The following is a 27,980-nucleotide window of genomic DNA, read 5'->3' on the forward strand; positions in this document are numbered from 1 at the left end:
CTCTAGTTCAGTAAGACTGATTTAATCTTACAACAAATTATGGTTCCCTAGTGATATAATGATTGGTTTATACTCAGTATACTGTAATGATGTAATTGTAATAGAGAATATAAATTGGGACAAACTCAGACTGAGACAGAGTTGGAGAAAACAGAGGACTGGAGGCTGGAGTTCAAGCTCTCCAATTGAGACAGACTTCAAGACAGAGACCATCATGGTGGCTCTCCTGCTTCCTCCACAGAAACCAAGACACATTGTGGGGGACTCCAGAAAGCTAGCAGAGCCCCAGGTGAAGGAGACAGATTGTGAAGGAGATAATAAAGAATTTGGACTTTATCCCTGGCTATTCTAGTGGTGATTACTCTGCTGAAATGAAGGCTTGTTCCAAGACCTCCAGAAAGCTAATCAGAACATTATACTCTAACCTATCCTTCCCTGAATCTCAAGATTACAAGACTCACATTTTTTACACATTTTACAAAGAGTATTGCTAGAATACATTCTCTTCATTAATAAACATGACTATGCCATGAGGTTACCAAAGCTAATCTTATAACTAATTCATGCTTAGATTGTGTATATATTTACATATGTCTACACATAATACAATTTTGCCATTCTGTTGTTTTTCAGTTGTGTCTGACTCTTCATTTTTGACAAAAGTATTTTTTACCAAGGCACTGGAATTGTTTTCCATTTCTTTCTCTAGCTCATTTTATTGATGAGGAAACTAAGGCAAATAGGGTTAAGTGACTTGCCCAGGGTCACACAAATATAAAATGTCAGAGGTCATATTTGAATTCATGAAGATAAGTCTTCCTGATTCTAGGTCTTGCCTCTATTCAATGTTCCGTATATAATATATAAAGATAGGTAATAAGTATAGTCCTCTGCATAGCCGAGATAGCTATTTTGCACATTTCATTTATTTTTCTTTAACCATGAATTAATAACAAGCTGAAAGTAAAATTTGACTATCAGCATAAAAATCATTATAATCATTATCTTCATCACCATGATCACAGAAAAGCCTATGTGGCAGAGGAGTAATGATAGGAAATCGGGGAGAAAATGTACTTAGAGTACCCAATTATAAACAGTTTTGCAGAATTCCTTGGCTGTTATGCTATTCTGCTAATTATAATGCAAAAAGATAGCATCAAGTCATGGAGAGAGGATTTGTGAACTTAATGGACTTTTTTTAAAGTGGAAAATCATTCTATCAGGACTCAGCTTTATGGCCTTGAAATGGCTGATGTTTAATAAGAAATGTGTGACCATAGTAAATACTACCCATTTGTAAAATCATGAGTACAAGGTGAGTCTGAATTTATGAATAATTACATTTATACCTGAACACTAGCTAATGGATAAGCCCTATTTAACAGCTGGATTGCTCCAAAGTACTGTGTATTGAAAAAAAATTATCCCTCCTGAAATTATGCAGAAATAAAAGTTTTTGCAATATATTCGAATGCATTGGCAAAAAAACTTTGAAAACAACTTTCACTTACAATGTAATATTGCTTATTAAGTCCATTTCTTTTTTTAATTTTATTTTTAATTTATGGAATAAAACAAGTGTCTCCATAACAAAGCACAACAAAAAGGTGATTGTATATTTCTTTATCAAAACCTTATTAATTTAGACCCCACTGATTCAATGTTCACTCAATATCAAAATTAAGGTGTATTATCATTCTCAATTTCCTCTCTAGTAAAGTTACTTTCAGGTGTCTTTGTAGGAATTAGGTTAAGTACTTCTGAGTTTGTTGAGAATGGGATCTTGGTGTTATAGAGTAATAAAGACATCTCCTACTTAATATGCCTAAAAATCTCGAGTTTAGGCCCGAACCTAAGCAGCTAAAATAAACTCATTGCCTTAGTCCCAGAAGATCATAGAATTTTGAGTTGCAAATGACCTCAGAGATTATCTTATTTTCATTCCATTTTATATTTTCGAAGAGAGGCAAAGAATCATAATAGTCATACTATATTATTTCTAAAATGCACATGTATTACTCTATTGCAGAGATTGAAACTCCAATGGGCTGACTTGGTTTGTGTTAAATGTAGATTACCTAAAATATTACTTTATAGAGAATTCACAAGAGACAAGTATTATCATTAAGATAAAAAAAAAAAACAATACAAGCACACTCTCAGGGTCTCTCTGAAGACTTTTGGAATCCATTGTATGATAGGGGAGACACTGGCAAAGAACCACCTAGCATGGCATGCCTACATTAAAAAAGGCACATGCTCAATCAGCAAAGCAGGGTTGTAGTAGTACAAAAGAAATGTGAGTTGCATTAGTCTGATTAGCCACAGTTTGGACACACTTTACCTTGATTCCTACATAGTGTCTTCTTCGAGAGCAAAGAACAATTAATGTATAAACACACAATGTCTGTCTGTTTATCTGTTTGTCTATCTATCTATCTATCTATCATCTGTCTGTATATCTATTTATCTATTTATAATTGTTTGTCCTTCATTTTGGAAGAGAATTAATGATATTATAGGATAACAGCTTGAGTTGTTTGTAAATTGGATTTAAACACGGCAGAGTTGCTTAAAGCCATCAGCTTTACTCTCTTTTTCAGAATAGTTCAGTGGCAGGAAAAAAAAATCAGGATGACTGACTATATCCCAGGATCCAGTAAATGACCTTTTCATTTTTTATGTCTGTCTAAGCTCTAAGTATATCACAATGTCAGCTTTAGCCACCTTCATGACTATTGGAACACATTTTTCCTATTTGCAGGGAATGAATTAACATGCTTGGGGAGATACCTGTCTAACTCATTAGTATAGGCCAATAGGCCAAGTTTGTGGCCTATTGGTTACCTTCAACCTGGTTTAGTGTATCTGCTGAAAAGGATTTACCAAGATGTGGCTGCTGTGCATTCTCCAGTTTCTTGGACTCACAGGCGAAAGTTGAGTGCCAAGTGGACCCCAAATATAGATGACGAGCCCTGAAAAGTACTTGGCAAACACTTACACCAAAGATGCTAGTTCTTCTTGAATACTCATAAATCATGTGAAATTCTCTCTCTCTCTCTCTCTCTCTCTCTCTCTCTCTCTCTCTCTCTCTCTCTCTCTCTCTCTCTCTCTCTCTCTTTCTCACACTCACACACACACACACACACACACACTAGCTTTCCCACCATAAGGTCAAATTATTCTGGTTACTACATTCTGAAAAGAAAATGGAGATACAAGATGTATAATTTTTAAAAGCCCTTTAAAAGCTTTTACATGCAAAAAAGTAAACCAATGATATATTCATTTATTTCTTAGCTAAAAGTGAAAATATACCAGTGGCCTAGATCCTCCCAGCAAGTGCCTCTTGAAAATTATTATTAACATGCAAATTGCATCATAATCCATTTGAATTTCTTTGCCACTTTCCCTAAACACTTTTCCTCTGGCATTAAAGGAAAAAAAAAACCATCTATTTTCTGTCCTTAGTGTCTTCTTGTTTCCCTGCTCCCCCTTCACTGTCTTTTTTTGAAGTGGCATTATCACTTAACTAACAAGTTCTAAATGACTTTTCTTCCTCTAGTCATACTTGATAGGTAGTATACTGGATGGATACAGTTTCGGAGTAGAAGTTAGTGAGGCCGAAGTTAGAATTCTGCTTCAGTCAGGATTAGCTGTAAAGCATCTTGTCAAATCATTTAACCTCTATGTGCCTTAATGTCTTCATTTGTGAATATGTGTGTGTGTATGTGTGTATAATTATAGCATCTACTTTCCTGAATTGTTATGAGGATCAAATGAGTTGATATACATGTGTACTGCTTTGAAATTTTAAAGGGCTACATAAATTATAGCTATTTTTATTTTTTCCTCATTTCTATCTAAAAAGGAATAAAACAAGCTCTTAGAGATAATTTATTCAGGAGCCACATTTAATCTCTGGTACTTAGTTGTTGCTCTAGAATCATTTCAGTCATGTCTGATTCTTCATAACTCCATTTGAGGATTTTCTTAGCAAAGAGACTGGAATGATTTGCCATCTCCTTCTCCAGACCATTTTTACCAATGAAGAGCTGAGATAAATAGGGTAAGTTGATTTGCCTACTGTCACACAGCTAGTAGGTGTATGAGGTCAGATTTGAACTTGTAAAGATGAATCTTCTTGATTACATGCCCAATACTTTATCCCATATATCACCTGATTGTCCTATGGTACTTCGTAAAAAGAATTAACTGAAAATTTAGGATACAAGGAAAAAGAATAGCAGTCTTAAGATAAGGAAGCACATTTGACCGCAAAAAGTGAGACTTGGGAGGAAGAAATCTGATACTGAAATATTGCTCTGAATAACTATATCTTATTAAAAGATTATAAGTAATATTGTTGAGGGTATAGAGTAACATTAAATACTATGAAATTATACTCATGAGGAAATTCAGGAATCAGAAGGGGGAATGATGGTGGAGAATAAAAGGGCAAAATTCTTTGGAGAGAAAAAAAAAGAAGCAATTTTGCTGTTGGAGCATATTACAAATCACTTAGATAAGGAGAAAGGGATGAGGAGTTTGGGAAATAATTCAAAAGCTGTCCCTAAGAAATGACATAGTGATGGGAGACCAGTTATTTAGACATTTACTAGAGGTATCTTTGACCATCAGAAATGTAGTAACTCATTACATCTCATTTGCCTTAAAGATAATTTCATCCTTCAAAGATAAAGGAATCAGTAAGGGTAAATGTTATAGGGAATTCAATCTAACAGAGAAATTATTGCTGGGATTGAAATAATGAGAATATACTGGAAAAGTGACCACTCCCTCTTATAGTTTATGATAGAGAAAAGGATATCAAAGACATAATATGCTGCATCCTAGCTTTTTGGAAAGCAGACTTGAGATGCTTTAAAGCAGGGCTTCTTAACTTGGAGCTATGATAAGATTTCAAGAGGTCAATGAACTTGAATGGGAGAAGCTGTTTATTTCAATATAATTGGTTTCCTTTGTTTGGCATTGTATTTCCTTATGTGTTTTATAATTTAAGAACATTATAATGAGAAGTTCATAGGCTTCAGCAGACTAATAAAGGAGTCTATGATATAAAAAAAGATTAGGAATTCTTGGTTTACAGGAAATATATGTAGTATAAATAAAGAATAAAATAGCACAAGAGAAATCCATGAACAAAGGAAAATTATCAAGCATGAAATTCTGAAAACACAAAGGGAAATTATTTTAGTAAGAGGATAAAACATAAAATGTTTACTGATGAAACAAATCACACACCAACTTAAATCCTTAAAAAACATAAATGTACAGGAGTTGGAAGAAACAGCCAGCAAAAGGATGAGGTGGTCACTGAAATTCCTTCTATCACTGGAATTCTGTCACTCTGTGAGTCTTAAAATATAGATCTCATGATTTTATACTCCACTCAAAAACTCTTCAGTGAAGTTCTTTATAGTCAATAAATGATTTCCAAAAGACTTCTCCTTTCTTGTAGCCCCTGCCTCTTATGTTCAATTCTACACAGAACCTCTTTTGTAGGTAGGGCTCAGGCCAGACAAATTTTTATGTTTTCTTTGGGGATTTGTTCTGGACTCTATGGACATCTTTCTCCATCATTTCCCAGAAACCTTTTCAACCTAGAAAATTCCTCTATCTTCATCATTTTCCCACTGCAGAAGATCCTTCAGAATTGTAGCTTTTGCCTCTAATTGATTAATTCTTCACGAATCTCTCTTTGAAGAAAGGGTCAAGGCTGTCCATGCTCACTCTTTTATTCTTCTCTGAGCTTCACACCTGATTCCCCAAACATTTTTCTCTATTATGCTCTACCCCACTCTCTCTTCTCCCACTTTTCAACTTCCTTTTATGTTCTGTCTTATCCCTTTACAATGTAAGCTCTTCAAGGGTAAGAAATTCTTTATTTTTAGCTTATTTGATTCCTAGATCTCAACACAGTTTTTAGTATGTAGTAAGTGCTTAACAAATGATGTTGACTGATTAATAAATGAAATCCAACTCCTAGTTTTTCTCCCAAATTTTAAGACCCTTTTTCTTCTTTATGAATTTATGTAATTCATAATTCATTCTTAATTCTGCCTTTGAGAATCCTTATCTTCCTTTAGATTTAGTTTAAGGATAATCTTCTCTGAGGTTTTCTTACTTTAAACATCATCCTAATTTCAGTTGTTGATGTTCTTCCACTCAAGTTTTTGAGAGTAATTTATCTAATCTCACAATTTTATTCCTCCTCGTTCCTCTAAATGCTGTTGTCCATATTTGACGTTTTATAAAAACTTTCACACTTTTGCAGAAGTTGTTCAATATGTCTGAAATGTTTCATCTCCTTACTTTGGTATCTTAGAAATCCTAACTCCCTTCAAGGGTTACCTCAAGTGCTACCTTCTACATGATGTCCATTTTGATCTTCCTCATGCTAATTTTTAGTGTTCACCTTCCCTCCTTGAAATTTTTTTATGCATTTTCCACTTACTTATCTCTGAACACGGTGTTTCCCTCAGTAATATATGGTTTCTGGAGGGCAGGAATTAGCTTACTTTTGCTTTTATATTTTTTGTGCCTAAAAGTATAGTGCCATATAGTATTAGAATAATAAATGCATGCTTAATTGGTTAGAATCTTCTTGCCTTGATCTGAACTTTCTAATATGCTTGTGTACACACACACACACACACACACACACACATCTATTTATCTATACATATACATCTTAATATTAGTATTCCTTCAAGGAGTATTTGTTTTTGAGGCTCTGATACTTCATATGATATCTTTCATATATCAGATCAATATTAAATGCTTGCTGAATTGGATTGAATTGTATGTGATCAAACTGCAAACAATAAGCTCCCAACCGGGATCAGAGAAGTACCAGATTTATTTTAACTTGGCCAACAATACTCCTTTGACTTTATTGTCATGCTTCTTGGACTGTACTTGTCACATGATCCTCTCCTTTGACTATTTCTTTGAGGACAACATGTTATCATACCACTATAATTTCAACCTTGGACTAGTTCTATTTCTCAAACAGCAATCTTGTTTTATGTATGTATCACACTATGCAGCTGACCAAAACTATTCATACAGACCCAATGAATTCCTAAAACAAGCCCAGGAAAAAAGTCTGCTGATTCCTAAAACTCTTCTGTTTTTTACTAAAGTATGATCCCTTACAACCCTTTTAAGTTAAAGGGTTGGGAAAGCTCAGTATTTTTTAGTGCCTATAGTTGAGGAAGAAAGACAGTTTCACCTAGAGGTACAAAATGATTCTATAAAAAGAGAGGGAGAAGAAAGAAGATGTGCTAAGGAAAAGTAAGAATTTGGGAGAATGTAAACCCAAATGAGGTCACAAAGAATTGTTCTTGACTGAAACAAATGAATAACAACACATTTGTAAAAAGAGAGAAAGTGAAGAGAAGAAGCAGAAGACAAGCTCTAATATTTTGGGCAAGTTGTTTAATTTCTCTAAAAAAATGGACTGGGGTGGGTTCATTTCAACTTTCATATTCTGTGACTGACAATCTTAGAAGATAACCTAAGAGACATACCATATATTATTCTCAGAGGAGTTATCCATATATATCTAAATATTTATAGCAGCACTTTTCCTTGGCAGTAAAAAAGAAAAATCGAATTCATATGGCTATCTAATAATTAGGAAACTGCTGAAGAAATTGTAATGTATTGGAATATTTTTCTCTTCATCCAATAATGAATATGATGAATTCAGGGTGGGAGAAATGGGAAGATTTGTGTGTAATGATGTAGAGTGAAGCAAGCATACCAGGAAAATGAATTACATGATTACAATAACATAAATAAGAGTTACTGAAAGGAAGATGAATTCTGAATAATTATAATGACCCATCTTGGTCCTAGAGCATAGACAATGAAATTTACCTTCTTTCTTTGGGTAGAGGGATGGAGTTAGGGTTTATTTTTGCATGATTATTTTTCCTTGTGATAAATAATGGTTAATTTGGAATTTAGAGGAGGATGACAGGAAATTACTATAATTAAGAAAAAATAAACCACCAATAAAATTTATATATTTTCAAGAAAAAAAGGGCCAGATTAACTTTTCTTAAACCAAATCAATCAAGACTGACTTATTGGAATCAACAATGCTCTCAAAGATAACAACCATAGCAAAAATGAATTTTTTTAAAATCTAGGAATTGAACTATTCTGAATTTAGCTCTTTCTTGTAGAATATGTTCTTACTACTATCTCAAAATTAATTAATTGACTTGCAGTGAACTAAGACAAAGTCTGAGTCTAAAATTGCTTTGGGAAGTGATCGATTTGAAATGTGAAACACCACAATCTAAACCCTAAACTAAGATCAATAGTTTGTTTTACCTCCTGGATCAAAAGACTGAGGCAATAAACTTTGCTTTACTACCTCTTGACTTGAAGGTAAGAGAGGTGCTATCTTATTTTCTATGGATGCTCAGGAGACAGGCAAATCCCTTTAGTGTGAATCCTAATGAGTAATGAAAATCATCAAGTAACCAGTAGAAGAAAAATATAGTGTTAATTTTGGAACTATTAACTCTATGAATTCCAACAAACAAACATATATTTCATGACAGTTTGAGGGATTAAAAGGGGAATTTTTTAACATCTTGAAAGGAAGCTATAATGACATACAATGTTGTAAGTGTTGCTTTACATCTAATTTTGTTCACTCCTTTTTACAAGTTTCGTTCAAAGGTGGAGATTATGCTGTCACTAAAGAGGCAGTATGATAAAGTTGATAGAGAGGAGGCCTCCCAAACAGGAAAACCATTATTTAACTCCTACCTCTGACAAATACTGGCTATGTGATCTTGGTTAGATCACTTAACATTTGTTAGGCTGAAAACAAAACACAAAATTTCAACAAAATTGAAATAATTTATTAAAAAAAAAACATTTAAGTTGTCTAGTTGAGGGGAAAGTTGAAAAAGAGACAGCTGACTTCTGATTGGTATATTTAAATTATACATTATATAGGATTAAACAAAGGAACAAGGAAACAATTGATTGGCTAGCATGGAGGTGGTAATGTTTTCAGATAAGACAGGAGGTAGACTGATTAAGATATTGGGTGAGGAAGTGGAGAATGTTTTGCATCAATGTTAGTTTTCTTGTTTCTGGTCAGCATAGCCTGGATCCTGAGTTAATCATTAAATAAATCTCATCTCCTAGTGATGGGGCTGGGTTCAAACAATAAAATACTTTTCCTACACCTCTAAGGGCTTTAGATAGGTAGTGTCATAATGAATTAGAAATATATCCCTGCAGGACTGCACGCTGATTTGAAAAACTACACATTAACATTATCTATGTTGTACTGTATTTTTCTTATTTTATTAAATATTTTCCAATGACATATTCACCTGATTCACATCATACTTAGGAATTTTGTGGACCTCATGGGAACTACATGTTTGACATCTCTATTCTAAATAACTACTGAAGACTCTTAAGTTGTGGGGAATGTGCTGAAATATACAGAAAAAATACATTCCTCTCCCACAGTCTTCTGCATCAGAGAAATCACAGTCCTATTCTAGGATCTTAAAGCATATTACTAAAATGGCTTGTTTTCCATGAAGAGAAAAAATAAGTGACAAAGGTCTAAGTTTTTATAGACAAATGTTAAGGGGGAGAAGTGGTATAGCTGGGTGACTCAGTGAACATAATGCTAGACCCTGAAGTTAGTAACACTCATCTTCCTCCATATCTGCCCTCCAATATTGGCAAACGTACTTATAATTCTGGGCAATTAAATTCATCCTGTTTGTTTGCCTCCATTTCCTCCCTTGAAAAATGTAAGTATTTTGTAAACAAATACACTTGTAAAATGAGTTGAAGAAGGAAATGATAAAAAAACACTCTAAGATCTTTGCAAAGAACCCTCCCTCCCTGCCCTCCCCCCCCCCCCAATCCCTGCAAATGGTCATGAGGAATTGGATAAGACTGAAATGACTCAGTGACAAGTAATACTAGAGCATAGAGATGAAGCAATAGGGACTAAGGAATACCTACTTCAAATCCTGATTCAGGCTATTATAAAATCATTTAACCTCTGTTCTTCAAAGGACTCTTTAAGAATATGTGGGAAGCGACTTCCGGCCAAGATGGCGGAGAGGAAATACACTTCTGTGTAATCTCCGTGTTTTTCTCTCACTATTCATTTCATTTCATGCCTCTGAATTAATGCTCGACTGAAAAAAAAACCATACAATTACTTACCAAGAGAAACCATCCTTGAGACTCGTCAAGAAAGGTCTGTTTTTGCGCGAGGGCGGGGACGGTATTTGGAAGCAGTCTGCGGGTAGCAGCAGCTGCAACCAGAGCACAGATAGCAGCTCAGAACCGGGTGGAGCGGAGAGGGGGTAGGACCGCAGCCGTCTCTGCGGTGAGAGCTTTGCTATAGGAGCAAGTCAGCAGCCCAGCAGAGAAGCTAAAAACACCGGGGGTGAAGAATACAATCCCAAACAGCTGGAGTTTCTAGGGACCTGGCCACCCCTCCCCCACAGTGTCTTAGCCCGCTCGGATCTCAGAGCGCTCGGATCTCAGTGCGCAGGCGCCATAGCACAGTAGGACCTGTGCCTCACGAATACCCTGCCCTCCCCCAAAGAAAGCAGCCTCCATTCAAGGGGTTTTTTTTCCTTCTGTTTCTTTGATAAATAGACAGAATGAGCAAGAAACTGAAAAAGAATTTAACCCTGGACAGCTTTTATACAGATAAAGAGCAGACTCCAAACCCTGAGGAGACTAAAAACAAACAGTCCCCAGGTGAATCCCCGAAGGAGGAGACCTTATATCCCTCAGCACAGATGAATCTCATGGAGGAAATTAAAAAGGCTCTCACAAGGGAGCTAGAAGAAAAATGGGAAAAGGAGAGGGAGGCTCTGCAAAAGGAGAGGGAGGCTTGGCAAAAGAGCCTGGAGAAGTCAGTTAAAGAGAGAGTGGATAAAGAAACCAAATCCTTGAAAAATAGGATTAGTGAACTGGAAACAGAAAACAGCTCTCTAAAAAACAAAATTGGCGAAATGGAAAAAAATTCCACAGAACAAAAGAACTCAATTGGACAATTAGAAAAAGATCTTAAAAAAGTGAGTGAAGAAAATACCTCACTGAAAATCAGGGTCGAACAATTGGAATTGAATGACTCGAGGAGACAAGAAGAATCAGTCAAGCAAATCCAAAAAAATCAAACAATGGAAAAGGATGTGAAATACCTTCTGGGGAAGACAACAGACCTGGAAAACAGATCCAGGAGAGACAACCTGAGAATCATCGGACTTCCAGAAAAGTATGATGAAAAAAAAACCCTGAACACTATCTTCCAGGAAATTATCAAAGAGAACTGCCCAGAAGTCATAGAAACAGAAGGTAAAATAGACATTGAAAGAATTCATCGATCCCCTACTGAAAGGGATCCTAAAATCAAAACACCAAGGAATATAGTGGCCAAATGCCAGAACCCTCAGGCAAAGGAAAAAATACTGCAAGCGGCTAGAAAAACCCAATTCAAGTATCAAGGAGCCACAATAAGGATCACCCAGGATCTGGCAGCATCCACATTAAAGGATCGAAGGGCCTGGAATATGATATTCCGAAAGGCTAAGGAACTTGGTATGCAACCAAAAATAACTTACCCAGCGAGATTGAGCATCTTTTTCCAGGGAAGAAGATGGTCATTCAACGAAATAAGCGAATTTCATCTATTTCTGATGAAAAAGCCAGAACTTAACAAAAAATTTGATCTACAAGCACAGAACTCAAGAGAAATCTAAAAAGGTAAAGATTAATCTTGGGAACTATATTTCGGCTGTAAAGATGTATAAAAAATACATGTATACCTTGTTCTAGAAACTAGTTGAGGAAAGGACATTGTACTAGAAAAAAGGGAAAGTGGGGGTACTACATTTCATGAAGAGGCAAAGAAAACCTAGTATATCTGAGAGAAAGAATGGAGAGGAATGAAAATAGTGAGTATTTTACTGCTTTCAGAATTGGCAGTAAGAGAAGAATTTTAGACATATTCAATCTATGGTGAAACTTCTCCCACCTCATTGAAAAGTGAGAAGGGAAAAGTGAAAAAGGAAGGAATAAGCTAAGTGGAAGGGAATACGGGAACTGGGAGGGAAAGGGGTAAGTTGGGGGGGGGGAACTCTAAGGGGAGGGGAGGGATACTGAAAAAGGGAGGGCTGTGAGAAGCAAGGGGAGCTCACAAGCTTAATACTGGGAAGGGGGGTAAGGGAGGGGGTAAGGGAGTAAGAAGGGAGAAAAGCATAAACCGGGGTCAACAAGATGGCAAGTAATACAGAATTGGTCATTTTAACCATAAATGTGAACGGGGTAAACTCCTCTATAAAGAGGAAGCGGTTAGCAGAATGGATTAAAAGCCAGAATCCTACAATATGTTGTATACAGGAAACACACCTGAAGCGGGGTGATACATGCAGGTTAAAGGTAAAAGGTTGGAGCAAAATCTACTATGCTTCAGGTGAAGCCAAAAAAGCAGGGGTAGCCATCCTGATCTCAGATCAAGCTAAAGCAAAAATTGATCTAATCAAAAGAGATAAGGAAGGGCACTATATCTTGCTAAAGGGTAGAATGAATAATGAAGAAGTATCTATATTAAATATATATGCACCAAGTAGTGTAGCATCTAAATTCCTAAAAGAGAAATTAAGAGAGCTGCAAGAAGAAATAGACAGTAAAACTATAATAGTGGGAGATCTCAACCTTGCACTCTCAGAATTAGATAAATCAAACCACAAAATAAATAAGAAAGAAGTCAAAGAGATAAATAGAATACTAGAAAAATTAGATATGATAGATCTCTGGAGAAAATGTAATGGGGACAGAAAGGAGTACACCTTCTTTTCAGCAGTTCATGGAACTTATACAAAAATTGATCATATATTAGGACATAAAAACCTCAAACTCAAATGCAGTAAGGCAGAAATAGTGAATGCATCCTTTTCAGACCATGATGCATTGAAAATTACATTCAATAAAAAGCCACAGGAAAGTAGACCAAAAAATAATTGGAAACTAAATAATCTCATACTAAAGAATGATTGGGTGAAACAGCAAATTATAGACATAATTAATAACTTCATCCAAGAAAATGATAATAATGAGACATCATACCAAAATGTATGGGATGCAGCCAAAGCGGTAATAAGGGGAAATCTCATATCTCTAGAGGCCTATTTGTATAAAATAGAGAAAGAGAAGATCAATGAATTGGGCTTGCAACTAAAAATGCTAGAAAAGGAACAAATTAAAAACCCCCAATCAAACACTAAACTTGAAATTCAAAAAATAAAAGGAGAGATCAATAAAATTGAAAGTAAAAAAACTATTGAATTGATTAATAAAACTAAGAGTTGGTTCTATGAAAAAACCAACAAAATAGACAAACCCTTAGTAAATCTGATTAAAAAAAGGAAAGAGGAAAATCAAATTGTTAGTCTTAAAAATGAAAAGGGAGAACTCACCACTAACGAAGAGGAAATTAGAGCAATAATTAGGAGTTACTTTGCCCAACTTTACGCCAATAAATTCGACAACTTAAATGAAATAGAAGAATACCTCCAAAAATATAGCTTACCTAAACTAACAGAGGAAGAAGTAAATATCCTAAACACTCCTATCTCAGAAAAAGAAATAGAACAAACTATCAATCAACTCCCTAAGAAAAAAAACCCAGGACCAGATGGATTTACATCTGAATTCTATCAAACATTTAAAGATCAATTAACTCCAATGCTAAATAAACTATTTGAAGAAGTAGGGATTGAAGGAGTCCTACCAAACTCCTTTTATGACACAGATATGGTACTGATACCTAAACCAGGTAGGCTGAAAACAGAGAAAGAAAATTATAGACCAATCTCCCTAATGAATATTGATGCTAAAATCTTAAATAAAATATTAGCAAAAAGATTACAGAAAATCATCCCCAGGATAATACACTATGACCAAGTAGGATTTATACCAGGAATGCAGGGCTGGTTCAATATTAGGAAAACTATTAACATAATTGACTATATCAACAACCAACCAAACAAAAACCATATGATCATTTCAATAGATGCAGAAAAAGCATTTGATAAAATCCAACAGCCATTCCTAATAAAAACACTTGAGAGCATAGGAATAAAAGGACTTTTCCTTAAAATAGTTAGGAGCATATATTTTAAACCTTCAGTAAGCATCATATGCAATGGGGAAAAACTGGAACCTTTCCCGGTAAGATCTGGAGTGAAGCAAGGTTGCCCACTATCACCATTATTATTCAATATTGTATTAGAAACACTGGCCTCTGCAATAAGAGTCGAGAAAGAGATTAAAGGAATTAGAGTAGGCAATGAGGAAACCAAACTATCACTCTTTGCAGATGATATGATGGTATACCTAGAAAACCCCAGAGATTCTACTAAAAAGCTATTAGAAATAATTCATAATTTTAGCAAAGTAGCAGGATACAAAATAAATCCCCATAAATCCTCAGCATTCTTATACACCACCAACAAAATCCAAGAGCAAGAGATACAAAGAGAAATTCCATTCAAAATAACTGTTGATAGCATAAAATATTTGGGAATCTACCTACCAAAGGAAAGTCAGGAATTATATGAGCAAAATTACAAAAAAGTTTTCACACAAATAAAGTCAGACTTAAATAATTGGAAAAATATTAAGTGCTCTTGGATAGGCCGAGCAAATATAATAAAGATGACAATACTCCCTAAACTAATCTATTTATTTAGTGCTATACCAATCAGACTTCCAAGAAAATATTTTAATGATTTAGAAAAAATAACAACAAAATTCATATGGAACAATAAAAAGTCGAGAATCTCAAGGGAATTAATGAAAAAAAAATCAAATGAAGGTGGTCTAGCTGTACCTGATCTAAAATTATATTATAAAGCAGCAGTCACCAAAACCATCTGGTATTGGCTTAGAAATAGATTAGTTGATCAGTGGAATAGGTTAGGTTCACAAGACAGAATAGTCAACTATAGCAATCTAGTGTTTGACAAACCCAAAGATTCTAAATTTTGGGATAAGATTTCATTATTTGATAAAAACTGCTGGGATAACTGGAAATTAGTATGGCAGAAATTAGGCAAGGACCCACACTTAACACCACATACCAAGATAAGATCAAAATGGGTCCATGACCTAGGCATAAAGAACGAGATTATATATAAATTAGAAGAACATAGGATAGTTTATCTCTCAGACTTGTGGAGGAGAAAGAAATTTGTGACCAAAGATGAACTAGAGACCATTACCAATCACAAAATAGAAAATTTTGATTATATCAAATTAAAAAGCCTTTGTACAAACAGAACGAATGCAAACAAGATTAGTAGGGAAGTAACTAACTGGGAAAACATCTTTACAATTAAAGGTTCTGATAAAGGCCTCATTTCCAAAATATATAGAGAACTGACTCAAATTTATAAAAAATCAAGCCATTCTCCAATTGATAAATGGTCAAAGGATATGAACAGACAATTTTCAGATGAAGAAATTGAAACTATTACCACTCACATGAAAGAGTGTTCCAAATCACTATTGATCAGAGAAATGCAAATTAAGACAACTCTGAGATATCACTACACTCCTGTCAGATTGGCTAAGATGACAGGAAAAAACAATGATGAATGTTGGAGGGGATGCGGGAAAACGGGGACATTGATGCATTGTTGGTGGAGTTGTGAACGAATCCAGCCATTCTGGAGAGCGATCTGGAATTATGCCCAAAAAGTTATCAAACTGTGCATACCCTTTGATCCAACAGTGTTTCTATTGGGCTTATACCCCAAAGAGATACTAAAAAAGGGAAGGGGACCTGTATGTGCCAAAATGTTTGTAGCAGCCCTGTTTGTAGTGGCTAGAAACTGGAAAATGAATGGATGCCCATCAATTGGAGAATGGCTGGGTAAATTGTGGTATATGAACGTTATGGAATATTATTGCTCTGTAAGGAATGACCAGCAGGATGAATACAGAGAGGCTTGGAGAGACCTACATGGACTGATGCTAAGTGAGATGAGCAGAACCAGGAGATCATTATACACTTCGACAACGATATTGTATGAGGATGTATTCTGATGGAAGTGGATTTCTCTGACAAAGAGACTTAACTGAGTTTCATTGGAGAAATGATGGACAGAAACAGCTACACCCAAAGAAGGAATACTGGGAAATGAATGTGAACTATTTGCAATTTTGATTTTCTTCCCGAGTTATTTTTACCTTCTGAATCCAATTCTCCCTGTGCAACAAGAGAACTGTTTGGTTCTGCAAATATGTATTGTATCTAGGATATACTGCAACATGTTTAGCATATATAGGACTGCTTGCCATCCTGGGGGGGGGGGGAGGAGGGAGGGAGGGGAAAAAACGAAACATAAGTGATTGCAAGAGATAATGTCGTGTAGAAATTATCCTGGCATGGATTCTGTCAATGCGAAGTTATTATTAAATAAAATAAAATTTATTATAAAAAAAAAAAAAAAAAAAAAAAAAAAAAAAAAAAAAAAAAAAAAAAAAGAATATGTGGGAAGCAGCAGGGTATAATAAAAAAATCTGGCCAGATTCAGAGGCTAGAGAACCTAAATTACAATTCTAGACTTACTAGTGACTCCTTGTGTGACCTTCCTTAGGCCTCAATATTCTAATTTGTTTTAAAAAATAGAGATTGTGGTACATGGCGTTCTAGCTCTTGATCTGAAGTTACATGCTTGGCTGTGTTCTCTTTCAGTGGTGGGAATTTCTTCCAAGCATTAGATCAATCTCACAGCCTTTCCACATTCTGCAGACAAAGATACATGCTTTTTAGTCAAGTTGGGAATGGGGAAAAGTAAAGTAGAAAATATAAGAGTCTGTGTCCATATTTAAGATTAGAACCAAAAATGCATTCCCATTGAAATACTAGGCATTAAACTCATTGTAATTTGCATCTTATTTCATATAAATGAAAAAAATCATTTCAAAAAGCCTAAGTCCACCCACTCCATGACATTAATTAATTGGGGGCAACTTACAGCATCTGCATTAGACTCAATATCTAAGGCATGGGTCACAGGAATTACAGAAATAATTTTCAAGTCAATTAACTTCCTGCATTTAAATAAGGTAAGAAATGCCTTGCTCAGACAACTATGGAGGCCAAATGGACACTTGCTTATTGAGCTGTAAAGAAACTTGTACTTTTCGAAAGGAAGGGATGGAGGCAGGGCACTGACCTTAGAAATCTGATTGCTCTTCTTCATGAACTGGCACTCTGGGATATGTCCAGACTTCTCTGTGTTTTATGAAGATTGGCTGACTCCCCACCATTATAGCTTATTCTATAATGAGGTACCTAAAGCCACAGCACACCTGTCCAGGTGATTCAGTTGCTCTCTTAGATTTCTTTTTGTTATATGGATTTTTCTTCTCTCTGAATCAAGACAACTATCAAAGAATTAGGTAAGGCAAAACTCCTCTACCACTCCCTATCTTGCATACCCTGGATATATTTTTTTCTTTTTGCTATAAAGTTAGGTGAAGATCCTGAAAATAAGTTGGTGAGATACTCCCAGTAGAAGAAGAAAAAATAAATTTTGAGAGTGACCTATAAAACTCAGGCTAGGAAGAGCTGAGAAGAATCATCTAGCAATAAGGCCATTTTGGAATGAACTTTGTGGGAACAAAGTAATGTAGGAACTAATCTAAGTGTGGGCTTATTCTTTCCAGAGATTGAGGGTGGGGCATGGAATGATGAGTTCCTAAAGTGCTGGATGAAAACTTTGTACTTTTGTTAAACCTGTATTTTAAAATATTCCTTTCTGAAAGCTAATTGATGATAAATGATTCATTGGAATGGGGATGCTAAACCATTCACTGGAACCCATGAGTTGTAAGAAACACAAATGGTTTAGGCTTGAACTGATGGTATCAAAGAAGAAATATACCGAATTCTCAGGATACATTTGTTTCTAAATAAAATACTTAAAACCCCTAATAAAATGCTTGTTGAGTGACTGACTGACTTGGATATGGAACTTAAGATTGCTTGAATAAGGAGACACTTATCTTTTATGGTGATTTGAGCTCATAAGAGGGAATATTTCTTAAAAGTCATGGTGAAAACTGTGCTTCCCCTCTGCGTAATATTAATTACTCTACCTCTCTGATCATATGAGAGATTTCAGTTTTCTCTAAGGGAAATATAAAACACTTAATGGATTTTTGATCTTATCAAAGTAGTTGTTCTCCCCTACGATGTATCATGTCACCTAACTATGCCTGCTCATTCTAAATAATTTTTGTCCATTTTACCACAAATTCACTACCTGGGGTTCACTGAACATTCTGGGGCTTCTTATTTCCTTCTAACACTGTGAGCTCACCAATGGAGACCTTACAACTTGACCAGCTGATTTTTATTTCCCTGATAACATCCTATCCTCCTTATTCTCAGAGATTCCTTATTTGTTCTTTAATCATTGAAGTTCCTCATCGGCTATCTGTGGCAGTTTCTTCACATCTACTATGAGAGGTCCACTGATTACTGTATGAATATTCATTGTCATTTCTCCCAACACCATGGTGTTTCATGTCCTGAAGCTTCATGACAGCCCACAAAGGAAACTACTGTTTAACATTCATAACAATAGTTCAAATTTATAAAAATTATAAAAGTTAATGAAGTACTGTCCTCATAGCATCTTTATAAGATAAGTAGTTCAATTATCTTTCCATTTTATAGATGGTGAAAGACACTCAGAGAGGGGAGATTGACATTGGTTATGCAATTGGTAAGTGGCCAGGATCTAAATCTAAGTCCTGCAACTTCAACTTTGGTCCTTTTTAAGCCCCATTATCTGTCTCTCAAGGAATCTCCTTACTATGCCCAGCTATTTTCTGAGACCTGTGTCCAGGGTACTTGATACATCAAGATCTCTTGATGGCAGGAATCACATCTTATCACAAATAGGATCACAGGGCTTTGAACTGGAAAATTTATCATGTAGGTCTTTTTTCTAATCTATTTTTCACATGATCAAAAAGGTGATTTTTAAAAAGAATTTATCTAGCCATATTGTCCTGATCTCTCTATCAATATACTCTAATGGGATCCTATTCCCTCTAGTGAGGTGACAAAAATTTATCAAATATTTACTATCTGCTAAGCATTATGCTAAGTTCTGGGGATACAAAGAAAGCCTAAAGATAATCCCTGCTCTTGAGGATCTCACAATCTAATAGATCATACATAAAGTCCTTTGTGTACTATTCAAAGTTCATTTCAAACTGCCCCTTCTCTTTCTTGTCTTAAATTTTTATTTTCATATCAACAATCTAATGGTCTCTTAGCTATTCCTTGAACATGATACCCAATCTTCCATCTCTATGTCTTTATACTGTTTCTTATACCTGGGATGCTAAATCTTTTAAGATCCTTCACTTCCCTCAGGATTCAGCTCTATCACCTTCTATAGAAAGCCTTCTATGATCCTCCCACCTATTAGAAATTTCCTCTCTAATGCTTCATCCATTTTGTTTGTTTGTATTCACCACCTAGAATGTAAGCTTCTTGAGAGCAAGGATGGAAAAAAGCAATTAACAATGAAGATTATGAACCTTTTATTGCCTACCTCATAGAATTAGAGAAAAGTGTTTTGTAAAACCACATGATGGTACAGAAATTCAAGTTATTTTTTATTAGAGTACCACAGGATGAAAGACTTCTTCTTTTTTACTGTAACATAATAACTTTTATAGTAACAGAACTTTTGACTTATTTGAAAGACTGAAACATTCACTTTCCTCCTTGGTAAAGTGCTACAGTTTCAAAGGTCTGAACACAGTCAGGGTTGTGAAAAGATGCTTTATGAAAAGCCAAGTAGGTATCATAAAACAGGTGAACTGGAACATTGTTTTAATTATGCCAGAGTGAGGTAGTTTATAGCTCTCAGCATAGTACCCTAACAATAGGTCTGAAGTACAGACTAATTGCAATTTTGACAGAGATAACCTTGAGACTTGGGTAAACAAAAGTGGAGAGAGCTCCACCTGAGTTGGGAAGGGCAGGGGGGTAGTGGAGAAAGGTTAATCTAATTTAGCTTAAACAATGGCTCTGTAGATTTTGGGCTTCTTGTGCATCTTAATTTTGAAATGATGTGGAAAATATCAACACTAAGCAAAGGAACTTTTCTTCTGAGTTTAATTTTAAGATAAACATCTCATTCAAGGGAATTTCAAGCAACAAAAGAGTTATAATTTTCATTTTTGCTATGTGATGAATAAATAGGCAAAACCTCTGTTGGGATTAAAAATAGCCTGGCATATAAATGAGGTGATGCTTGCCTCCTCCAAGCTCCTATAGCAATTATTGTCTGCTCAATTCATTGGGCAATTAATCATGGACTGCCTTGTGACATCCTTCCTATTGTTGTTTTGAAATGTTATTTAAATCTTTTATCATTATTTAACTTTGCTCAGGTTTATGTCTTGTCTTTCCAACTCTATTATAATCTCTTTAAAGGCAGAGACCTTGTCATTTGCTTCCTTTGAATCCCTCTCTAGCACAAGAACACAGTAAGAGTGCAAAACATTTTTTAAAATACACACAAAAATAAAATGTCTATATTCTTGGACCTAGAGATCTCACTGCTAGATAAATACTCCAAGTAGGTCAAAGTTAGAAACAAAGGTCCCACATATATCACAATACTTTTGTGAAAAAGACAGAAGTACATACAAAGCAGATACTTATTGACTGATGAATGACTAAATAAAGTATGGAGCATGCTTGCAATGCATTGATGCAAAAATTGAACTTGACAAAGATAGAAAAGCATAGGAAGACTTGTATAAACTGATTCAAGGTAAGATAAACAGAACAAAAAAGAAAACAATACACATACTGATTACAATATTAGTAGATGTAATGGCAGAAATAATAACTGGTATCAACATTGTTCAATTTTTATTGTCATCGTTGACCTAGAAGAAAAAAAATGTACTTTGTTTTTTATTCCTTACAAGGAAGAGGATTAGAGATGAAGAATTCTATTTCCAGACTTTGATGATACTAAGACATTTTTTTAAACTTTATATTTATTTTTTTTGTTACAAGGGATGATTCTTTGGGTGGGACAAGAACATATTTAGAAATGAAATTGATTCGAAAACAGAAGATATTAAATAGAATGATTTTTTAAAAAAGAAAAATATGTCATTGGATTGCTTGCTATCTAGGGGAGGAAATTGAGGGGAAGGAAAGGAGAAAAACTTGGAAAACAGGTTTTTGCAAGGGTGAATGTTGAAAACTATATTTGCATGTATTTTGAAAATTAAAAGCCATTATTAAAATAAAAAAGAAAAATAAATATTTATGTGTGTATATATATCATCTTTCTATGATCTATCTGCCTATCTATCTGAACATGTATGTATATATTCAGTTTTTAAATGGAGAAAGGTTGTTCCAGATGATCTTTAATGTCCCTTCTACTTCAGCATTTTGTAATTGTATAGTGAAAATATAGTTGAAATAGCTAACGTCTTTATTTGTTCAGTATACAATACAATATAATCTATAACAGAAAAAATAATAAAACTACATATTGTGACTAGAGGACAGCAAATATGAGTGAAAAATGTTTTTTTTTTAATAACAAGAATGCTTACAATTTATCCATACTAATCAAATATACAGATTTTTCACACATATATTTTAGATTCAGAAAGAAAAAGAAAAATTTAGTCCCATTTCATTTTATAGATGAGAAAACAAACTCAGAGAGTCTGAGCATTTTTGTCAAAGTCACAAGGAAAATTAAGATTAAAGCTGGGACTAGAACTCATTTCTCTTCGTACCCAATCCAACACTCTTTTTTCATTTTGAAATTTTGATTTATTTTTATCAATATCTTCTTATATCATCTTTTCCCCCTTGCATCTCCTATGCCTCTCCCAGAAATATATCCCTTAACAATTATTTAAGAAACAAAAAGAAAAAGATGAAGAAGAGGGGAAAAAAATGGAAAAGCCAACCAATACATAGGAAAAGAATCTTATAATATTTGCCCAATTCCATATCTGTAGATTCTGTGTATGAAACCATAGGAATAGTATTGTTTATATGATAGCAGTGCTAATATTCAAATAATTGTCTATGTTTTTCCTTTTTATAACTGCAATTTAGTGGAAAGAATACTGTATGTAGAATTAGGGAGTCTACATTTGAACCTCAACTCCATCACTTACTACCTGTGTGAGTTTGGCTAAATTACACTGGCTAACTCTTTGGGCCTCCTTCTTCCTATGCATAATGTAGAGGTTTGATGAGATAACCTCCAAATTCTCTTCTGGCCCTAGACTGACATTCCTATGTTCTGAATTCTCGGAACTGTGCAAACAGACCAGGGGTGCATCAAAGTATGGTTCATAAGGGTTTTCCAAGTAAAGTTCAAGGAGCTCAAAAATATAAAATGTCATGATGTTAGTATGAAAGGTAGAGTTTCAGTTAATACAAGAAAAGAAAAAAAGAAAATGGGATGTGGGAGTTATTAAATAGAATTACAGAATTGAAAAGTATCATAGAAGCCATCTAGTCCAATTCGTAAGAGATTCTTTTTTACAACCCACCTGTTACCCAGACTTTGTCTAAATACCAATCTCATCCAACCCTCTCATTTTACATGAGAAGAGACCAAATACTTCCTGAAGTAAGCTATTTAAACGCTTTTTTCCCTCTGACATTAACTCTAATTATCTCTTTATAACATCTATCCATTTCTGCCAGTTCTGAGACCTAAAGGCCTAATTCTTTCATGTACAAAATCCTCCCAAATACTTGAAGACACTTAGTTTTTCTCTTGCTCCAGTTAAATATTGCTAATTCCTATGAACAGATTCTTATACAGTATGAACCCGAGGGCCATCACCATCCTGGATCTTGATGTCTATAACTTGTCCACATTACTCCCCTGAGTGATTTTACTTCTAAAGAAACATCAAGTATACCAATCAGTGAGCAAGATAATTTCTCTATTGCTACCATTGGTATGACACTGAGACAAAATTTGCCTTCCTTTGAAATGGGTAGGGGGCTAAAGAAAAAAAAAGAATCCCAAGAAAGAGAGCAATGGAAGCTTTATGGAAGACAATCACAACTACTTGTTTCTTTAGCCATTATTCCTATCCCAACTTCTACTGGGAACCCAAAGTTCCACTAGTACTATATATATCTCCTTTTCACCTAATTTCCAAAATAGAGTGAAATTTTCATGAAAACAGGAACTTTAAACATTCTTGAATATATAGATAATTGTAATTCTCATATCCTTGCAATGCTGAGCACACTAAAGAACAAATAGCAGGTGTTCAATTAAACATTTTTGAATTTAACTGAATTTCTGTAACTCAATTTACAAAATGACAGCAGTTAGATAAATGATCCTGGAATGAATCAACCAAGTTCTGAATCAGATAATTTTATTTAAACATTTTTTGTGATTAGTTTATGTACTGAAAAATATAACAATCACCAATATATACTGTCCAGTGCGAGCAGTTCCACTATCTTTAGATAACTGCCAGGTGATGTGGAGAAACTCAGAAAGTGGTGAATGGAAGGGACCAGATAGGCTAACTGCTTGGGGGAGAGGGTTTGCTTATATCTCTACAGGTGGAGAAGGAATCAGATAGGTGCCAACGAGCCGTATTCGCCTTGTCCATCGCAGAGAGACGGAGCAGATCCTTGAAATGAAGGAAAAAATCCAAGAAATATTGGGTGGTTTGGTTGCTGATTGTGCTCACCATTGAAAGAATGTGGCAGTTATGGCGTTTGACTCATGGACATTGAAAATTGTTGGACTTCAAAACCCTCAGGAATCATTGGATTCTCTAAGACATGATAAGATTGTTGTAGAACTTGAAAACCCTTAGGAATCATTGGATTCTCTGAGACGTGATAAGATTGTTGTAGGACTTGAAAACCCTCAGGAATCATTGGATTTTTTGAGACATAAAACTTGAAAGCCCTCAGGAATCATTGGATTTTCTGAGAAATGGTAAGACTGTTACAGGACTTCAAAATCTGCTGGAATCATTGGATTCCCTAACATATAAAAAGACTTTTGCAGGACTTCAAAAACTTGGGGGGGAATCATTGAATTCCCTGATATGTGAAGCAATGGATAATAGATTGGTTTTGGACTATCTCTTGGCTGCTGAAGAAGGCATTCGTATGTGTGACTGCTGTTTACATACTCTCCTTCTAGGACTTCTGGCAATCTTTTACAACACCATGTTGATTTATATTGTTTGTTACACTGTTACTTATGTGTACAATTCATGTTTGTTACACCACATCGAGTCTGCACTGACTGTGGGGAGAGTCATCACTAATAGCCTCTGCGTTATTTCTGTGTACTTGTGTAATACCTCCCATGCTGATGGGTTTGTGCATAATAAGACTCTTCAGCCCAGAAACCTGCTAGCAACCCCCACTTCCCTTTGGTGCTTTTCATCTTCCTTCCTGAGATGTCAGGGAGGCCGTGATCATCTTCTTTTTAGTGCTTTCACCTCCTTTACTGAGAAGTCAGGAGGGTTGTGATCACCTCCTTTTCGATGCTTTCACCTCCTTTCCTGAGAAGTCAGGGAGGATGTGATCACCTCCCCTTGGGGGCTCTAACCTCCCTGAGGAGTCAGGGATGGCATGACCATCTGTATTCTAAAACAAAAGAAAGAGGGAGATGTAATGGGCTGAGGCTCGAGTTGATGCACTGAGGTCCCAAGCATGTGAGGCTAAATAGTAATTGGACCATACTCTATTAATATATATGCTTGGAGAAAGAATAGCCCCCGCCCACTTTTTGTGCAAGTCCTGATGTGTTGTATAGGAAATGACGATTTTGGTGGGTGGAGGCAGGGGAGTGGAAAGGGAAGTGGAAAGAGAGACTGCTGGCTGGCGTCTTGACACAGCTGCTCACATTGCCATCGCAACGGCCCTTCACCTCCGATCCCCCTCTGCTAGCTGGTTTCCTGTCGCAGCTGCCCATATTGCTATCGCAATCCTTCTTCACTTCTACTGAGAATAAAGATTGAAGATTTTTCCCTTAACCTGAATTCCTGACTCTGGCTGATTTTAAATATTCGGTCATCACAATATACTATATCCACAATTCCACTACTTTTTTATATAGGATGTTCTTCTTTTGAAGAACTCTCAAGCATCATAGGACTTAGAGGTGGAAGGGATCATAGAAAGCCATCCCATACACTTTATTCATTTTACAGATGAAGAAAATGAGTCTTCAAAGAATGGAATGATTTTTTAAAAGTCTCATTATCAATAAGTTGCAGAGATGAGAGCTAAATCTAAATGATGAGTGGCAACCTGATATTTTAGCCATTTACAATGGAAGCAATACTAAGAAAAAAATTCAAATGAGCTCATTTCAGGAAATAATTGATGGAATTAATTTCATAAAGGAGAAGTAGGTATACTGCAAAATAGATACATCTTTTAAGGCTAACAACTGTTATACTCACAACAAAGTGAATTTTCAGAGTTGGGTCACCAAATATAGTTAATGGAGTCCTGGGTAAAAATAACTTTGTGCCTGAGGCACAACTTTGAAGTCACAAGCCAAAAAAGATTTGTTCCCGTTTTCCACAAATTACTGCTTTTCTAATTGGGAATGACCTCAGACATGCCCTAGAATGCTTGGCCCCATGGTAGGAATCAGTTTTGGCTGTGGCACTCTAATATTATGCTTTCTACTTATCCTTAGGGTTCCTGCTGCTTCGCAGCTGTTCAGGTGCCTGTAGAAGTTGAAGTGGGACTCTAGCATTAAATAAAAGGAATCCAGGTTAATGGTTCCCCTCCCATAAATCTCTTTGCTTTTCTTCTTTTATACCACCAACCAAAAAACATCCAAAGCTGAGAAAAGTAAAGGTAGTAATTAAAAGTAAGCAACTTTCTGCTCTCAAAATCCCAATCCCTGCTGTTGTGAATTATCTATAGGGTTTTCCAGATGGCTGGTATCACAGTAGGGTGTAAAATTGAGCCTTCTAATATTATATTATTGCTTCTCTCACAGATTATTAAAAGGGGCCAAGACTAGAGATCCATTCCAAAGCTTTCTCTTTGTGGTTCAATAGCTTTCTTGATTATTGAACTTTGCCAAGAATAAATGCTTATGTTAAAAAAGATCTTGGATTCACTGCTTTAAAATTATGCAGGATTTACAAAATGTCTTGCCAAAACTTCATTTTACAGATGAAGAAATTGAAATTCAGAGAAGTTAAATGACTTTTGTAGTGTCACACAAATAGTAAGAGAGAAGCAATCTTTGAACTCAAGATCTCTGATTACAAATCCAGAGTTCTTTATAATGTATGATATCACTTCATGAATGTGTGTTCTCTTCAGAGTGCTCTCTTCAGAGAAGCTTACATGTCTCTTTCATTTCTCTAAACTTAAATTTTTTCACTGATTATATTAGATGGTAACATTTACCAATCTCTGAATAAGCACTTATTACCTTCCCAGGCACTGTACTTACAGAATTAATTACAGAAATAATTTTTCTCTCAAAGATATTACAAGATGAGGGGAAGGTATGCTTTATTCTATTCTGATGCCTCAACATGATTTAAAAAGCGATTCTTGCTTCTCAAAGGCTATCACTATATCAGTGAAGCACCAGCTCTAGATGTTCTACTATGTTGGAAAGGCCTCCAGCAGTTTTAATCATAAACTGTCTATCTGTTGCCTGGATGCTTTTGGAAGGTCTTATCAATAGGCTGATTGCAGTATAATAAACTTTTTGGTCAAGGAAACTCTTATGAACTATTGCATAATTTTAGATGGTCAGTAAGCTCCATCAGTGGATAGAGTACCTATATTGACAAAAGCTACATATTCTTTGCATTGGAATTAAGCTACATAATCCACAATTTATCTTCTAGTTTGTAAAGTTTAAGAGTCTCTGAGTTTCCATCTCCTGTTTTTGGCTTTAATAGGGGGCTATAGCTGAGGTCAGAAAACCTCTGGCAAAGTTCTAATACTCTTCAGAACAGGGCCTTAGGATGGACAGAAGCAGCTACACCCAAAGAAAGAACATTGGGAAATGAATATAAATTGCTTGCATTTTTGTTTTTCTTCCCAGGTTATTTATACTTTCTGAATCCAATTCTCCCTGTGCAGTAAAAGAATTGTTCGGTTCTGCACACATATATTGTATCTAGGATATACTGTAACCTATTTAACGTGTATAGGACTGCTTGCCATCTGGGGGAGGGGGTGGAGGGAGGCAGAGGAAAAATCGGAACAAAAGTGAGTGCAAGGGATAATGTAAAAAATTACCCAGGCATGGGTTCTGTCAATAAAAAGTTATTAAAAAAAAAAAAGGAAACAGGGAAAAAAAACAGGGTCTTAGATACAGTGTGGATGTATATACCAAGGTCTATCAGGTTTGATAACTAATTATATTCTCAAGGAATGGATACTCACTTATTATTTTGGGCTGTAACTACTAGGCTGGACTTAGGGGTGAGTTCAGTCCAAAATCTGGGGACCCAGATCTCAGGATCTCCCCTCCCATTCTCAAGTGTTTTGTATTTTGAAAGGATATATTGGCCCATTACCAACAGTCATCATCACAGTTCCCTGTAACATATTAAAAACCAATTGATATCAATGGCTAGAAAATTTGTACTTCATGAAGCATTTAGAACCAAAGCCTCTTTCAACTCTCTTCTTTTATTCTCATCTTTGGCAAACTCAGTCCTATCACTTCCCTATATATTTCCTTTTCTGACTTTCTTTTCCTCAATACCTTCTAGAAGCACCTACAGAACATTAAAATTCTTCTTCATCTTTAATATTTTTTCACACTTTCCTTTACAGAAACTTGGTCTTCTGGCAAAGTTTG

The 27,980-nt window shown here is 35.4% G+C and overlaps 1 protein-coding gene across 1 annotated transcript in view; it reads right to left on the reverse strand.

Annotated features, from left to right (window-relative positions):
* CNTNAP2 (contactin associated protein 2) overlaps positions 1-27,980 on the reverse strand; it is a 2,126,697-nt gene that overhangs the window by 434,444 nt on the left and 1,664,273 nt on the right. The gene's annotated exons all lie outside the window — the stretch shown is intronic.

Source organism: Antechinus flavipes, chromosome 5, assembly GCF_016432865.1.
Source record: "Antechinus flavipes isolate AdamAnt ecotype Samford, QLD, Australia chromosome 5, AdamAnt_v2, whole genome shotgun sequence".
Taxonomy (NCBI): domain Eukaryota; kingdom Metazoa; phylum Chordata; class Mammalia; order Dasyuromorphia; family Dasyuridae; genus Antechinus; species Antechinus flavipes.